Source organism: Molothrus ater, chromosome 9, assembly GCF_012460135.2.
Source record: "Molothrus ater isolate BHLD 08-10-18 breed brown headed cowbird chromosome 9, BPBGC_Mater_1.1, whole genome shotgun sequence".
Classification (NCBI taxonomy): Eukaryota; Metazoa; Chordata; class Aves; order Passeriformes; family Icteridae; genus Molothrus; species Molothrus ater.
This window is the reverse complement of record NC_050486.2, coordinates 25,683,967-25,702,084: the sequence shown is the minus strand read 5'-3', so window position 1 is coordinate 25,702,084 and position 18,118 is coordinate 25,683,967. Positions and strand designations below refer to the sequence as shown.

The 18,118-nt window shown below is 42.0% G+C and overlaps 1 protein-coding gene across 2 annotated transcripts in view; it reads left to right on the top strand.

The window, feature by feature from the left end:
- The window catches only part of LRP8 (LDL receptor related protein 8), a 170,601-nt gene that overhangs the window by 110,916 nt on the left and 41,567 nt on the right, over positions 1-18,118 (top strand). The window lies entirely within an intron of this gene.

Sequence of the window (18,118 nt, the reverse complement as noted above, 5' to 3'; positions counted from 1 at the left end):
AGAAGTCTGTGACAGAATAAGGAACCAAATCCAGTTCTTCTGGCATCCTGTTCCTTTTCTTGGAGCGTGAAATTATTCTTTTTACATCAAAGGAAATTCAGCAAACTCAAAGCTGAGCAGTTTATCTCCAGTAGTGGGATAACTTTGTCTGTGGCTTGTGGGCAGTGAATTACATCTCCTTTTTGATGATGATTACATGGCTTTGGTGATCTCAGCATTTTACTTACCTGAAGATGTAAATGAATTTAGGATTTGTAATGATTGTGCTGTAATTCTACCAGTACTGAAAAGTTTTAAGTAATACCTACACAAAGTGTGTTTTGCCTTTATGGGAATGTGTTTAGAGCTTGTCTCAGCAGTGACCTTTGCAGAGGGCTGACCAAGTTCTGTAGGAATACCAACTGAAAAAACCTACTGGGTCTGGTCTAATGTTTGTGATGTTCTGCTCTTAAGCAGTGTTATCTTGTGAGGGAGTCACTTTTTCCTGTAGCATTGTCTGCTTGGACATTTGCAGTGTTTCCATCCCCCAGATCAATTTTGAGCTTTCGCTTGTTGTTGACGGCTACAAAGTTTAAATACCAGCATTTAAACATTCTCCCTATTGGTCTAATGGGTTCATGCAGTTTATAGACAGGAGTGGTCATAAAAGAGTTGGATGCTGCCTTTTTATGGCTACAATTAATCTTGCAGTTATTTCAATAGGAGAGAATAGCAGGGAAATTAAAGTTGAGTGTATGAAGCTCTTGTACGTGTAATTATTTAACAGGCTATAAATATTGAACTACTAAAAATGTAAAAGTTTTTCAGAAATATCAAATAGCTTTTCATTGCTTGATGCTTTCGTCTTTTCCATTCTCTTGCTGCCTGCTTTCTGAAATTCAGATTACCTGATTTTTATATTTATCCTTTTGTTTGTTTATTGAGGGAAGGATGCAGGAATCACAGTTGTTTAACTGTTATGGCTGATGTGAAAAGGAAATAATTTCTGGGAAAAAGGCAAAACATAATTTGCAAACTGAAATGTTTTAACTGAATGAAGTAGTATTGCAGTACAAGAACACAGCCCTTTTCACATCAGCCCTTTTTTAAATGGGTGAATGATGGTGTGAGGAAATTATGGTGTGAGGAAAATAAGCGAATATCAAATGACTTTATCTTAATGTTACTGACATTAAAATAGCTTCTGCCTTTTAGTGTCATAATGAACTTTATATTGAGGCTGTGTTTCCTTCTTCTACCACCTTTTCTTTAATGGGTATTTTTCTCCTCTCTCTCCATTCCCTCAGTTGTAGGATCCTGTTTTCATTCCCTCCCACTGAAACCTTTTGCAGTTTTAATAAGGGTCTCATGACACTCCATCCTGCTTCCTTTAGGATTAGGATCACGATTAAGACTGGTTTAATATGCAGTCTCTGCATGCTTTGGTAGGTAATTCCTGTAATTTAAGCCTTGCACTGGAGATTTTAATGCCTGCAATGCTTTCAGTGAGATTCTGCTGTGGGGTGAGGGTCAGAGCCAGCGCTGCCTGCACGTGTGAGAGTGGTGTGGATCCTCCCTGTGCCTTTGTGGGATGCACTGAGAGCCAGAATCAAGGCTTGGCTTTAGCATTAGCTCCTGCCTCCTTTCTAGGGACACTGTGTTCATGACTATATTTGAAGTGACACATTTCAGCTGACCTTTTTTATCTTGTGCTTTAACCTACTACAACACATTGCAAATCCTTTGCATTAAAATGCAGAGAACTGAGTGCTTTGTTAGAGCACACATTAGGCTCATGCCAGTTCTTGCACCCTTTTTCTGGCCTGCACTCATCATCTTCCCCTGTCACTGGAGCTCTCTAAGTTGTATGGAACTGTGATTCTCTGTTTTGGCAGAGGTTACAAACATAACCACACTTCTCTTTTTTTCCTGTACAGGGATTAACATGTGTGACATGTTTGACAATCAATTTCATTTCTAGCCATTGTGTGCACAATGATACATGTGTGTTGAGAAATGCACACAGACACACAGAGAAAAGAGCAATTGGTCATTCTAGTATTTCACCAGTTATCTCAGCCCCATGTGGAGTGGGACTGAGAAATAGCAATTAACATACTGAATTCCACTGGAATTTGCATTGCTGCTTCACAATTCCTGCCTCTAGACATGTTGCAAGTATCAACCTTGGAGCTAAGTTGTGAGAACCAGCAGGGATGTTTGTAATGAAGTCAAGGTGTAGGTGGTTAGGGAAAGTCTTTTCTTCCCAGCCACGGGTCTACACATCACTGTTCTTGTGCAACAGCCCGAACATTCAATTAAAAATTGCCATCTAAGCTGCCTGTTCCATCCTCTAAAAAAGAAAACAGGTGGGGGTTTCTTTGTATGTATAAAAAAGATGAAATGTTCACTCTGAGATAAGAAACACAATTATTTAATAGCACCAGAGCCTTTTCAGACTTACTTTCTTTCACACATAAAAGGATGAGGACATACTAGAATTTATTAAATCTATGCTTATCTACTGAATCCTTTTTTTTTCCCCTGAGTTCTTCATGTCCTCTTGGTTCCTTTTAGCAGCATTTCACTTGTCAATACCTTGAAAACCTCAGAAGAGTTGTCACTTTAGCATGGAAAAAACAGCATCTCCCCTTGGTAAGAGCCTGGACCTTGGTGCAGCAATATCCTCACTGTGGCCATGCAGGTGCAGTGAGGAATGGTGAGGGATGGTCTCCCTGCAGCTGCTGGAGCTGGGCTGGGACACTGCACTCAGATCTTCCTTTGTGGCATGAAGATTTGGGAAGTCCTGAATGCTGTTTGTTTTATTCAGTCCTGTTGTATACAGAGAGGAGATACTGTCCTGGAAGATATGAGGTGAAATACCAATGCTGCACCATCCCCAGGCAAGCTTTTAATTTTAATTTTAAAAGTACAGACTTCAGGAAGCAGGGAAAAGTGTTTTACAATGAATTCTGCCAGTGTCCTGGAGACCTGTATAATTTTTCTTTCTATGATTTTATCACTCATCTTGGCAGGTTTCATTATGTTTGCTCATCGAGGGACCTTTTGTGCCTTTATTTTCCCTCGTGACAAAAGGAGCACTTTTGCATCCATAATCTCTTTTACAAATAGGCCTCGTCTCAATGCTGCTCAACTCCTTTATCCTTTGTACAGTTTTGTCCCCCTAGCGTTCTGTGGGGCCTTTTCCTCCCTGTTTTGATTGGAGTTGGAATAATCTCAGTGAACAAGAGAGAGAAAGTGAGCCTGGGAGGAAGGAGAGAAGGAGCAGCTGCTGACACCTTGTTGTAATGATATTTCAGTTTTTCAGAGGAGGAACTGAAAAGTTTTTCTGCTTATCAGTTACCTATAAGTGTAACTTCCACTGTTTGGAAGTTACACTTAGAAACAGCATCTTAAGTAAGTCGCTTCAGCTGAAAATGACTGGGAAGAAATCAAGATAAAAAGCTATTGGTAAGAATTTCTAATCTGTTAGATTTCCCAGAGTACACCAAGCTTTTGTATAGTGTATGTAAAATGAAAAACCCACCCTGTAATAGTAGATTTAATTAAATGAATCTGTGAGGAAAAATTAAAGTGGGCTTTGGAAGAGGTAATTCAAATACCTCAACTATTTTATCTCTAGTCAGATACAATGTTTTGGTTTTTACAAAGAAAAGCACGTCCACGCTTCTTCTAGTAGGGCTTTTGATTACTTTAATCAATGGTTTCTTTCCAGCTTGCACAATATGTTTACTTCTAAGAAACAGCAATGCTGTGGAAGATCACAATAGAACCATCTCTGTTTTTTCTCATAATTAAAGTTCTGTTCTGTTTCCATAATTACGTGATGTGAAACCTGGAAAAATGGTTCCTGATTCATTATATTCACTGTTAAGTGAACTAAACAGCTCTTCAGGGATTAAAGAAACATTGTCACCCTTAAAATCACATTTTTAAGCTCCCTTTTGCACATAACTACTCTACTACCAGCCCATTCTAAATTGTTCTTCTGTCCAATAACCAACAAGCACTTAAACCGCCAACTTAAATCACAATTTGTAATTTCAGCACCAAGAGGTGCTTCAGGAAAGGGGTCCTGTAATAGCAGTGCCAGTTTCCTTTGTAATTAAGTAATTGTGTTTGCAGTGTAATTAAGCAATTGAGTTTGCAGCAGGGCATTGCTGAAGCCAGTGGGGTTCTGCCCAGGCTGTGCAGCTGCCTTCTGGCACAGGGCTTATGGCTGTGCTGAGGTTACAGGGGGCTGGCAGAGGGATTTGGTATCAGGACAGACTGGAGAGAAGCAAGAAGAGCAAGGAAACTGAGGAATAGCAGGAGGAGTGGAACAGATTAAAGGTCAGAGGGTCCCTCATCTGACACCAGGTGTGGCTTGAGTGTTACCCTTCATATACAGAGATAATTGTATTAATTATAATTAATTAATTATAGTTACTGCACACTGGGCAAAAGCAGCCTCTGAAGGTGGGTTTGAAGAAGAGGAACATGCCCAGGAAATGTGGGAGGATGCCCTGTGCAAAGGGCAGGGTGAGCAGCAGTGCAGGTGGGAGGGTGAGGGGAAGGGCTGGAAGAAGCAGGAGTCTGTGCCAGTGGTGGAGCACTCCTGGTTCTGTGCTGTCCCCTGTGCTGAGGCCGTGGTAGGAAATGAAGATTTCGGTGTGTGGTTCTCAGGGGACTTGCAGGACATCTTGCCATAAAGTCCTGGAGCTGCAGGTCTGGCAGTCAAGAGCCAGGTCTGGCTTTGTTCTGGCTCTGCTGCTGCCTTGTGGTGGGGCCAAGGTGACTGATGTGGTTAAAAGCATCACCATCTGCAAAGGAACTGGTGTCATTTTGTCAAGGCTGCTGCTGTGTCATCAGAACTGGGTGATTGGAGTATGTCTGATTATATTCCTCCTCTCTGATAGACACCAGCTAATAGTAAGGCTATAAATTGTGATTGGATTTTTCCTTTGGGTTAAAAGCTTTTAACTGTGACTCTTGTTGGTCTAATTTCTTGCCAGGTTTTTTTGTTAACTGAGTAAAAGTTGAGCACGTGGGACATTTTAAGTTGACTGTTGCTCTTCCACAATCCCTTACTGAAATTCTTCATCCACAACTCTTTAGTAAGATACTTTCTTAAGCACTGTTTTCCAAGAAGTGTAGGTAAGGAGTAAAGCCTAGATGTTCACAAGTACACCAGAAGTATCTATAGGATCCAGCCTGAGACTTCTGAAAGAGATTGTCAGTGTTTAAATGCACCCTTTGGGATGCTTCAGTGTAGGCAACAGCTTCTGAGGTGAATGCTCTAAATTAATGGATTCTGGGAAGCAATTCCTTTTGCAGACTCTGCTTCTGTAGTGGTGGTTGGAAAGGGGGCATCTGGCCATGCCTGTGCTTTGCTAACATGTGTACATGCATCAGTAGCTCAGTGAAGGCAGTGAGGTGCACAGGCTCTGACAAAAACTGAGCTTAAGCAACTTCTTCAAAGCCATCCATGGGAATGTTTAAAAAAGAAGTGGGAGTTATGAATCTGTGTAGCCTTTAGGCACAGATCATCTCTCCCATATGTGCTCTCAGATTTTGCCTTTGCTGTTCTACTGCCTGCTGTAGCTGGATTTTATTGTCCTGAATTTAAAGGTCACTGTTGTTACTTCCAGCTTCTGTTAGACCGGGAGCATGGATTTTTGGGATGTGGAGAAGTCAGCCCATCATTGCAGAATGACCTTGTCTCAGTCATGCTCCATTGCTTAGTGTGTCTTGAGCTATTCCTTGTTATGTTTTGTGAGCTGGAAATCTTGATTGAGAAGCTTTAAAGAGAAGTTTTTAGGCAGAAGTGTATGTCAAGATTATGGAGAAAATTGAGAATTTTCATTGTTCTTTTTTTTCCTTCCTTTCATTGTTACATGTGTGGGTGTAAACATTATACCTTGTTTTACTTGAAATGCAGAATTGTCCTTTGAAATGGTACTTGGAATGCAAACCAGAAGAAAAAATAGATCTAAACTGCTGGTGGCCTCAGATTGGTGGTGGCCTGAATTGTGAGCACAGTTTGAGTCCTAATGCACAAGATTTCTGTTTATTTAACAGTGGCCTTTGCATTGTGCTTGTACATAACAACTCCCATCCACCCCTCTGAGTTCTGCTTTACAGTTTCTTTCCACAGAGTACTGAGCAAGGAATTTCCATGTGTTTCTGTTTTCTTTATGAGATTAGAGCCCATGATATTCTCAGCATATGGTATGAAATATTTATTATTGTTTTTAAAGGCTGATTTTAGGAGACAGTCTGTGATGTGACTGCATTTAGTAACATAAATGAAAGTCCTTTTCTTTTTGCATATATTTAAGAAGCTATGAGGAGTTAGTCATGGTGAGTTCTAAATACCAAGGAGACGACCACTGTGAAAACATTTCAAAAGGAAGTAGCTTCAAGCTATAGAGTGATGTTTAGAAAAGGCCAATTTAAACTAAATAAAAACGTAATCCCTGTTATACATAAAAAATGAAGAAGAAATCTCTACAATTGTGTAAAAGAATTAAAATAAAAACATATCCGGGATTCAAGTTCCTGCAAAAAGTGTATTCAGTGACTATGCAAAATCAGGGAGGAACTTCAGAACTGTGGGGTCATTTCTTTACTTTACATAGCCTAACAACAATTTTGCATATTCTCCTCCTTCTCTTGGATTTTTTTCATTCATCTCCTATGGTTTTGGTTTGAAAAAGCAGGGTTTTTTTTCCAGAGTGTAAAGCAGCTGCCACTGGAAGCTGTCGTGTAACTTATGTTCCAGAAGGAGTGAATGTGTCCCTATCTGCTCATCAAATATTTTGAGAACAAGGGCTGATGTTTCTGGCTTTCAAGACACATTTTCTCTCCTCCTGAGCCAAATGAAAAATTTCCAGAGCTCAACACATGTGCTGACTTACTCCTCTGTACTGTAATCACTTAAGCACTTTCCCAAACTCCAGAGACCTGGAGAGATCAAAACTGGCTGGATGGAGAGAGTGGAGAGGTTTGAGAGGGGAAGGAGGAGCAGCAGCCTTGAGAGCGATGGTTCAGTGCATGGTTAATGCAGCCAAGTATGACACGAGCCAGTGCACACAGCAGTGCATGCAGAAATCTGTCTCTAAAAGCACAATTACTGCGCCTGGAGCTCCAGCACATTGTGTGGAGTGCAGTGGTTGTCAGCTAAAACAAAATAAGAATGGACCTACACTGCAGAGAGACTGGGCTGACCAAGTCATGTTGCTCTGTTGACTGAAATTCAGCAAGAGGCACCACGTGTCCTCTTCTGTAACAGAATCTGTTTGCTTTTCTCTATAACCTGGGGCATTGAGACTGGGTACGTGCTGGAATCTGGATCCTGGGGTGACTTGTAGGCTGGATTTAATATTTTGTGTGGCCCCACAATGTTACCTGTATTGAAAATGTAATCAAGCAATATATTTGAACATTGTTACCAGCACATTTCTCCAGGCAAGAGTCAATCAGGAATCAGTTTCAAACAGGAGGAAAGGAGTATTTTATTTTGATGATTTCACTCTTGTTTTGGATTGTGGTTTTTGTTGGTTTTGATTTTTTAACTTAACAGAATGAAGCACTCTTTAGGTATCCAGACATTTTTCATAGTGGTTGCTTTTTAGGGGTGAAGCAAGAGAATATTTCCTTATCATTCTGAAGGTTATATTGGTTCAGCTCAGCCTTTGTATTAATTCCAGCTGGGGATCATGAGAAATGTGTGTTGCTGCAGGACAGAACTGTAATTGTGACACGGATCAAAAGCTCTGCCAGGCTGTTCTTTCCTCTCCTAAAGCAGATTAGCAGCCTGGCATCTGTTTTCTTTGGGGAAGAAGGCAGGGATGCCCAGAGAGCAGAGGAGCTGCCTCACAGCTGCCCTTTGTGCCTTCAGGGAAGTGCCTGTGCCTGCCACCCTGCCATGTCCCTGATGTGGGCAGGCAGGGCTGGTGGCTTTGGTGGCTTCTGGCTGCTCCTGGCTTTGGGCTGGTGCTTTGGGTCTTGGGGCAAAGCTCTTCAATCTGCCAGAGCCTTTCCCCTTGAGCTCCATGTGCCTTCACTCCTGCAGCTGCCAGCTGGGACAGACCTACGTAAAGACAGCTCTGCCTCATTGTCAGAGGAGGCTTTGGAAGGGTTGGGCTCTCTGAGTGCAGTTATTTAAAGTTCTGACATCAGAGTCCCTCAAGTCTTAGGTGGCTGTGTAGGAAATTATAGCTGACCTGCATAGGAAATGAGGTGTACTTTCAACCTGAATGTCATAAAAATTACTTTACCTAGACCAAGTGCAATCTTACCTACTACACAGGTAACAGAACTTGGTCTCAGAGATTATTCTGCTTCTTTTAGTTGTGGTAGGTTGGAAAGAAAGTCTTCCTGCTGAAAGCATTAAAAAATCATGCAGCAACCCTTAAGAACCACGTTACACTGTACTTCTGTGAGCTTTTCTCCTGCTTGCTCTGTGGGTGGGATTCCTGCAAAGTTCAGTCACTGAGTTAGCAAATACTTCAGGAGCATCAGAACTTGTGAATTTGATTTCTCTTCCATCCCTGACTCCTGTTCCTTTATGTCCTGGGCTTGACTGACTCTTTGGTGCATAAGAGAGTAAGAATTCCAATTAAAAGTTTCCCCAGTTTCTTCGTGCATGGATTGTCATCCAGTGCAGGCTGGGCTTTTGATGCAGCCTTTTCTTCTGTCAGAGCATTCTGCCCTGCCACGTATTTTCACTGAAGATATAAATTTTCCCCTCAGGATATCATATATTTTGTTATTTTATTCAATTTGGCCACCGTATTTGGGTATGAGGATAGAGAAGCAGATTATTGGGGGGAGGCATTAATTGTATATGGCAACTTTGTTTCTGTAGGAAATTAGTGTAAGAATCCATAATATTGAGAGTTGAAATTATTACAGTCTAGGTGCAAGGGGGAGTTAGGTAATAAATTCATTGAATAAGGAAAGCCAGGACCAAGCAGGAGAATTTTGTGGCCAGGTATAGGAAGGATTGTAAGGAATTCTTTAGCTGTAAGAAAAACAAATCCATATAGTGTGATACTGATCAATGAGAGTGCAAGTATAGGCTGCAGTGGCAGAAACTGAGTAAATACTGAAAGTATTTCTAATTTCTGTTCAGAAGGAAGAGGAAGAAGTTGCATTTGCACAATTTATGCCATTCCTGCTATCAACAGCAGCTGTTAAAGGTTTGGCTTTTAAAGCAGAAGCACTGACAAACTCTCATTGAGGGACACAGTCAGTTTTCTCAGCTTTCTGATCTGTATTCCTGTATTTCTTTTTCCTTTTTTTTTTTGAGCTTGCATCACTGTTTTTTGTAGATATTGGAACACTGGTGGAAGTTTCAGTAAGTTAGTAAAAGCTGTATTTTTAGGGTGGTTTAAAAGGTTAAACAGAGCAGAGTACAGAACCTGCTGTAGGAGGTCTGCAGCCCAAACCTGGAGTTCCTGACTGCTACAACAATAATAATTCAACTCCAAAGCTGTGTGTGCTTAACTGGCTGTTGTTAGTTTTGGACAAAACCACAGAGAGCCTGATAATGGAACATAATACATCAAGATTAAAAAAAAAAAAAAAAAAATCAGTGTCAACATGTTAGGGAAAACAAGAGTTGTGTCACTTCTCAGTAGTTCTTGATTGAATCATGACCTTGTTAATAAGATACTGTGAATTTTAATAAGCTTCTGTGTGTATTTTGTGATATGTGATTTGACTTAAACATAAAGGTTAGAAAAATGTAGTTTACAGCATAATTAGAGGTTGTACTAAGCAAGCTGAAGAGCAGCTGGTTGAGAGGTGGTAAAAGACATGGGCAGCTGCTGTAAGGTGGAAAGGTTATTAGACAAGGGGCTGTGAACAACCTTACATGGCTCACATGATTAGAGTTGAAAAATAAACCTTATTAGAAGGGTATTTGGTGTTTGATTTATTGAAGAGAGGGTTGAGGGTTGCCTTTATCAATTTACACCTGTCTCTTTGGTTTCATCACACGGTTGTTTCTTTAGCTTAGCAAGAATCAGCCTGATCCAGGAAACTAGATAAGAGAAACACAGATAAGATACAGCCCTTAACAGTAGTGGCAAATAAAGTGAACTCACTTGTACAGAAATCCTTTCTGGCTGAAGTCTTTAAATCAAAACTGGTACCTGTCTTGAAGATATGCTGTTGTTTAAATGAGGTGTCAGTGGAAAGTCAGCCTTTGCTGTGCAGGCATTTCATGGTCCTGAAGCTTTTGAACATGGGAAGTGCTCTCAGCTGCTGCACACAGACAGCAGTGATGCTCACAGTTTATAGGTGAGGGCATTTGGCCCAGCTGCTGCAAGGCACAGCCAGCTCTGATACTGGACGAAACTCCACCTTGGGATCATGGAATACTCCATCCAAATCACTGGGAAGGAATTTTCAGGGCAAAAATTGTATTGTTCAGTTAAGGGAGCTCCACAGGTGGGGAGAACCACTCTCCTTTCTTCTCCCCAACCATGGGTCATTATTTGAAGGTCACAGAATCACAGATTTGTCAGGGTTGGAGATCATCCAGTCCAGTGGCCCTTCTGAGACAGGGTCACCTGGAGCAGGTGACACAAGAACATGTCCAGGTGGGTTGGGAATGTTTCCAGAAAGGGAAACTCCACAACCTCCCTGGGCAGCTGTTCCAGTGCTCTGCCACCCCCAGCATAAAGAAGTTCTGCAAAATGTCTCCAGAAAAAGTTACAGGTATCAAGAAACTTTTTTTTTTCTCTTCTGTTATCCTTGGAGATGTGTTTTTCTCAACACATGGAAACCAGGAGAAATCTGAGAGGTGCCAGATCACATGGATGGCAAACATAATTGGGGAGATTTTGCACATTGTAGTAGCTCCTCACCTGATTGGTGATTGATGGCAGAGTTTTCATGGAGTTAATGAGCAGAATGTTAACGAGTAGAAGTTACCAATATCCAACTATGCAGACTATATTATATGTAGTATCTATATCTAATCTATCTACTTCTTTTCATCTCTGACGTGCACGGAATATGCCCAGAGATAACGAGACAGTGTGCTTTAGGTGGAGGAAGCTGTTTTGGCATGTTTTGCTGCTGAGCCGTTTGAAGTCGTTTGCAGCCTTTCAGGATTGGGAAGCGACAGTCGCCGTTCCAGCAGCCTCTGTTGTCTGAGCAAGCTCTGGCTCCTTCCCTGCTGATCAAAAGCACTTGGTGAAAGGTGCAGCTTGGATCCTTTAAAGCATCTCATTATGGGTTATATTTAGAAGTGTGAAGAATATATTATTAATTACAAGGATGCTCCAAAGCAAAGAAGCTGTTTTATCCATGCCCTTGATGAACAGAAAAGTTCCTGTGCTGAAGGAAGGTTATGCAATTAACAGTATATTCATTAGGAGTTCATCAGATAGCAAACTATGCTTATCTTCAGAATGATACTGGAATATCTGACAATTTCCTAGTTACTGCCTAAGTGATAAGGCAAGAGACAGGAACTGCCAGTTCCTGATATATAAATTTTTATAAATTTCCTGATTATATAAATTTTACTGCCAGTAAAATTTATATAATACAGTTTACATATCTGTTATATGGTAGTTTTTTATATATATAATATTTTACATCTCAATTTACAGGCCAAGTTCTGTCTTGCTGCCTTGCTGGAAAGAACTGGAGGTGTAAATTGGCCCCACATATTTCTTGGTTGCTAAGTGAACACAATTTATGGACACTGTGAGGATCATTACAGGTTTTTTGTTCTCTTTTGTTCCCACAAAACTCCTCTTACCAGGGTAGCTGTCCACTGGGTTTATCCAGGATCATTCTGGATGTTTGCTTTGACCTGCTCAGTGCTCTCAGATCCAGTCTGTGCACTGGGCCTGTGAAACAGAGTCACCTTTGCAGGGACATTTCTCCAATTCAAGGATTTTTGTCATTATTTGCAGCACTTACAAAATACAATAATTTTTCTGTCTTCAAATTCAGAGTGGCATCTGGTAATTGATTTTTGCTAATTGAGTGATATGGCCAGGTGATTTTTTCTTAAACTGTGCTTTAAAACCTAATTTTGAGTTGAGCATTAATTTGCTCCCAAAGAATTTGAGAAGTTAAGTGCCTAAATATGCCAGAATATGTATGAAATAAGCTGCCATCTGGAATTTGTTTCTGGATTTGCTGTAATAGAAATTGAGCACTCTGGGATGCATATTTTGGGGCTTTCTAGAAATTAATATATAGAAAGAAAAATAGATAAATCTGTCCTGGTGCTGTGCTTAGCTGCTTGTATAAGAATTTGACAAGTGACCAAGGTGATAATGTCTGGTAGGCTTGGACTAAGATACTGCCTAAGTGGGGGGAATGGAGTGAGATACTGCCAGTGGAGAGAATGAATTATTTTTAGAAACTAATTTTTTAAACAGTTCAGGGTCACAGTGCCAACAATTTGAAGAGAACCTAGAAAACTCTGTCACTTTTATCTATAAACCAAAGGCAGTCAATAACATTTGATTCAATAAAAAGTAAATTTATCCCTTATCTAAAAAGTATGTGTGCAGAAATTGTTCCAAGATGCTTTCAAAGTGCTGAGTTACAAACCCATACAGGGAGGGATGATTGATTTATTGTGTGCTGCAATCTGGAGTATTTTATCACTGAATCTTTAGTGGAGAAAGTTGATGTTGTTAAAGCTGCAATGTATTTAGACCCAAAGGCTAGAATAAAGCAGGAAGCATTATTGGATCAGTGCAGATCAGGAGATTGTGGCTATTACCTGTGTTTCTGTGGAGATCAGCTCTTTCCATGGTCTCTGCCAAGCCAGACAGGAGGGATGGGCTTTGGGCTTTGCAGCAGGGGTGGGCTCTGGTGTGTGTCCGTGGGGTGCCCAGATTATGGCAATTGGGTAGTGGGAATTAGGCTGACACCTGAACAGGGGACAAAAGACTGGGTAATAAGTCCCACCTGGGGGAAGGCTGAGGCTGTTCCCCACCTCTGGCACATCACTCCCAAGGGCTCTGTTCAGCGGCTCAGCACATCCATTTGTCACCTCAGTGGCTGCGTGAGAAAGTTTCAGTGCTCACAAATCCGTTTGCCCACAAGGCTCTGGAATCCCTGCTCTCGGGCAGAGAACAAGTTTTCCTTTCAGGAGCTGCATGGCTCGGGTTAAGGAGCTGCCTTCCATTCATCCCAGCTTGTGCCACCGTCACCTCCTGCTCTCAGTTCTGCCCTGGCCCTGCCCTTCCTTCCCAGAGCACGGCTGGGTTTGAGCTCTGCTCATTCCCAGCTCCTTGGCTACCACTCTGGGCTGGCTCAGCTCTTACCCCCAGGTCTTGTATTCTCCTGAGGCCTGCCTCAATCAGAACTGCCTTAAAGCATCACACATCACTAATCAAGGGGGAGCACAGTGGATCATGATAGATTTTTATAGGTTGTTTGTAGCCAGACTTAGTTTTTCACAGTAGGCATCCCTGGAAAAAAACAGAGGTAGAGGATCTGTATTGAGAAACAGAGCTCAGCTCTCAACCATGTCAAATATTGGAGTTCCATTTGATTTCTGGGCTATGGGAAAGGCAAAATACTTTTATTTTTTTCTTTTTTTCCCTTTTTTTTTTTCTTGTTCTTATTTCTTCTCTGACCTCCCCCAGTACTGTTAATACAGAAGAGAAGGCAAGTGCATTGCAAGTGGCAGTGTGTACATAGATTGACAGGGTAATTATTGATGTAGACAGTGGTGGGATGGGAGGTTTGACAGGACAATGTTGTACATCACTCTCTTTCAAACCAGCTCTAGAAACAATAGAGTGTAAAGATGATGTTATGTTCAGGGTAGAAAAAGAGCAGAGTATTTTTTTTCTGACCTTCTTAAAGTAATGTCGTTGAATTTTTTTTAAAGCTTTACTTTTGATTGAGCATGAAAAATGCCTCTCACAAAAGGGAATATTTAATAGCTTTTCTATTAGAAAACTATCTCCAAAGAAAATGTTGAGTCCTGGGTTTTGCTGGCAGGCCTGGGTGTTTGCTAACTACCAAAGTCAACTGTCAGTTTATTATGAAACTGCTTGAGATCAGCAGTGCACATTGCTGATTTACTCCTGCCAGGAACAGGTTCTTCTTCAGCTGTTCTGGTTTCTTACTATGATGTCTGGGATTTTCCCTGTGGTTTTTATTGGTATCTTCTTGCCTCTGTGCCAAGCTAAGGGCATGACCAACTGATTCTTGAGATGAGGGAAAACCACCAGTGAAGAGAAAATAAAATTTTAAGTAGTACAAAGTTATCTGAAGAAATCTGATGTAGAAACTCAGGTTTTCAGTAGCCAGAATAATGTCTTAGAGATACAGCTCCTCTTGAAGGCAAGTTCTGCTCTGGTTTAGAGGAGGTGCAAAGAGAAGGGCAAGAGGGTCTGGTGGTTTCACAAGGAGGGACCATGTTAGGGTTTTAAACAGCTCTCCATTTCTGGTAAATTATGGATTTTCCTCTTCCATCCAGAAGACATGCAAAGGGCCAAAGTTGGAAGAAATAGAGGGGAAAGTTGGCATATGGCCTCTGACTTGAGTTTATCAAAATGCCCTTTTTGTTCCTCTAAACAATGAGGGCTGTGCTTCCCTGTCATTAAGCAGGGCTGTCACTACAGGGCTGTATTCATTTTTTCTCTGGATTAATCTGAGTGAACGTTTCTCATGACCATATGGCTGTGGTCTCAGGAAAGATGAGAAACTGGCATTCAGAGGTGGCACGTGGCTCCTGGGCTCTCCCATGGCCTGCACACTGTGCAATAATTGCAATAATGCTTTACTCAGCTGGAGCTGGACTGCACCAGCCTCATCCTGCTGCTCACATTTCTGCCTTGCCCCATGGAGTGGAGCTCAGCCCTGCAGTGGGTCACACACAGCTGTGTCCATGGCTCTTGTGTGTGTTGTGTTGTCCAGAACCTGTGGAAAGTGGTAGCAAGGAGTGGAGTGTGAATGCCAGGGTTATCCTGTGTCTCATTCAAGTTTATGGAAGGATTTGTGCATCCCTGAGCAAAGCAGTGCCTTGAGGCATTGAACATCAGAGCCAGCAGGGCCCTGCTGATGATGCAGAGAGGGCTGGGTGCAGAGCAGGGCCAAGGAGTGGCCTCGAGGGACTGTGACAATATCTGTGCAACTGTTCCACTTCCCCTGCAAAGGCAGCTTGTGTCTCAAGGTGCTTGGGCATAAAAGCTGCTTTAGGGAAGGAACTTCTGCAATGAATTCTCATGTGTGCAGTGGCAGGTAAGGAAATGTGGTTTGTTCAGGAGCAGAAAGCCCTCACTGTATCATGTGCATCTCTCTCATGCCTAATGACCTGTCATGGTCTCTTAGAAACTGGATTCTCTGTGCACAACCAGACTTGACAGTGGGGGAATGTCACAGTGCATTCTAGAGACACGAGTTAAAAACCACTGTTGTTTTACAAGCACTAGATGGTTAAAAAATGGATTTAATGAGGATCAGCAGCCTATATCCTCACTGCTGTTAAATATCTGATCTTTGTAAATTCTGAAATTTCAGAAGTATGACTATGAGGAACAGTTTAAAGGCAATTAAAAAGCTTTCTGATTCCTATTGAAAGTATCACAATTTTCCAGCAGGTTGAGACCAAGGAGGATCATGAAATCAACCAGTTTGACCTCCTGTTTGCCATGGGCCATTGACCTAGACTTGGATTTACCCAAAAAAGCCAACTGACTTGAATTTAAGGACTTTATTCTCAGCAGCAGGGCCTGTTGGGCATATCAAGTAGAGAACAGAAGTGCCATCAGAACAGTATGTGGAGAAGCTCTGAGATGAATTAGGTGAGATGTGCTCAGATGACTGCAGCAAAAGAGCATTTGCTGTGTTTACAGGAATACAAAATCAGCTGAAGTCCTGCCAGTCAGACTGAGGGAAGGAAATGCTTTTTGTAGCCAAGTTTGATGTTAGTTTTGATTTTTGAAGTGGGTGAGTAAGACACAGCAATCAGGAATCGAAGATAAGGTGGTGCACTGGGAGCCCAAGAGCAGCAGTCCTTTCTGTGCAGCTGCCTGTCCTGGGCTGGGACAGTATTCAGGATTGCAAGGGTGCCAGGATAGCTCTGAACCTGGGTTCTTCCTGACCATGCAGGTGGCTCACATTGTGAGACATGGAGATTTCCTAAAGCTGGTGCCATTTGTCTGCAGCCTGCTATAGAGATCTCTTACCACCTCCTTGCACCGTGCTCAAATACAGTTTATGCCACCTGTTACAACTATTGGCATGATACCAGAGAATCATTTCCTTACTTGAGATTGGTTGTAGTGTCTGTGCTTTTGGAACACACTTTTCGTGTAAAAGTTACCTCCCTGTTACTCTGACAGTGAGTCTCTATTTCAGTAATTAGAATTCATCCTGGGATTTTGAACTCCTGATTATTTCACTCTGATGTCAGAGGTGGTAATCACCAATGTGCTAATCTGCACAAAAGTGAGGTACCTGCTACCCATCTCTTTTAGACAGGCTGAACCCTTTGTGTGCTATGCTTATTTTCTCCCTCCAGTTTCAAGGTAGAGGAGTTGGGGGACTCATCAGAGACTCCTAATACATGGTATTGTAGAGGAACCCTTCTTACAAGCACACAAGAACAGAGTTAAAAAGGACTATACTGTGCAGTGGGGAGGGAAATCTGTGCAAATCCTCTTCTGTTCCCCTGGGAACTTCTGAACATAAGTCATCATCAAACAAATCACACCACTGAATCTATTTATCAGATATATCAATTGTTAATACTGTTCCTGACATTTTACAGTATAGTTCCTTAGTCACCTTTCCTAATCTGTCTTTTGAGCTGCTTAATTTATGTTGAAAGTTGAAAGGCAGTGCTCATAAGTTAATTATCTTTTAATGCAGGACAAATAGATTTTTCACTATTTCTGTGCCTTTGCATGCTGCCACAAAGGCTATGGCACATCAGCCTGAATACTTACCCACTCACAAATGTAGAGTCAGGCAGCATCAGTTGAAGCTCCCAGCCCTGGGAATTGGTGCTGTCAGCCTGCCCCAGTTTGACCAGAACTGAGTTTCCTGTGGGAGCAGATGGATGGGGCTGCTTCTGTCAACAGAGGCGTCATTGCTGGTGGGTTGGTCTCATTCCAACTCTCACTGCTGTAATCTTAATTCACTTAAGCCACTAATCATGACATTTGTTTTGGCCTGGGCTGCTTTCAACTGAAATTGCAGAGCTGCCTGCATTTTCTCAGAGGTCTCAAGTGCATGTGTAATACAGATCTGGTGAGCAACCCAAGTACTGCTGCTGGATTGGCTTTTGCAGAAGTCACAAGTTCATGTAAGTCTTGCTATCCCAGCAGGCTGATGCTTGTACTGTGCTGCTTTACATGACAGAAGGTTCAGTGCAGCTCCTGACCTTAGTGGGAGCAGTTCTTTGGTTAGCATTCCCCAGTGTGTTCTGTCTCTCTGAATTGCTGATGCCCAGATCCAAACTCAAGCACCCAGCAAAGGCTGAGGGTTGGGGGATCCCTGTGTGCTCACAGAGCTCTGTGCACCAGGGCCAGAGAAACTTCCAGGACATGGGAATCACCCACCATGGATGTTGCTGTGCCCACACAAACACTGCTGATCACAACGTGTCACAAGCAGGGCATCAGGGAAGCAAGTCTATCAAATAGGATGTAACACACCTTAGAAAATCACACCCAGGATCTGATGTGTCTTGAAGGGTTGAGACACATCAAAGTAAAGTAAACAGCAGTGACCTGTCCTGAGCTGCAGTCAGCTGTGGTCAATGGGGCAGAGGTTCCTCACAGCCACCTGCAGCTGGGAGAAGGGGCAAGAGAAGGAAAGTACCAGTCAGATACAGCTTCAGCTGTGACAATATTTTAAATCAGAAGATGGATTTTAACTGTGTTATGCACCTTAAATACTTCAAAGGGAAACTCTGGGTTTTAAGTCAGTAGTAAGTGTAGATGGGGATATAAATTCATACACACACACACACACACACACATATAAAGAACAATATATGCAAACTTGTGACTGAGATTTTTTCTGAATCACAAATCTTCAGTGATTGAGAACTCTGAGTTCTAAATTTCCCTAAGCAATCTCTGCCTGTCAGCTCCCCTCCTCTCTGCAGAACAGTTGCTCATTTACCAGT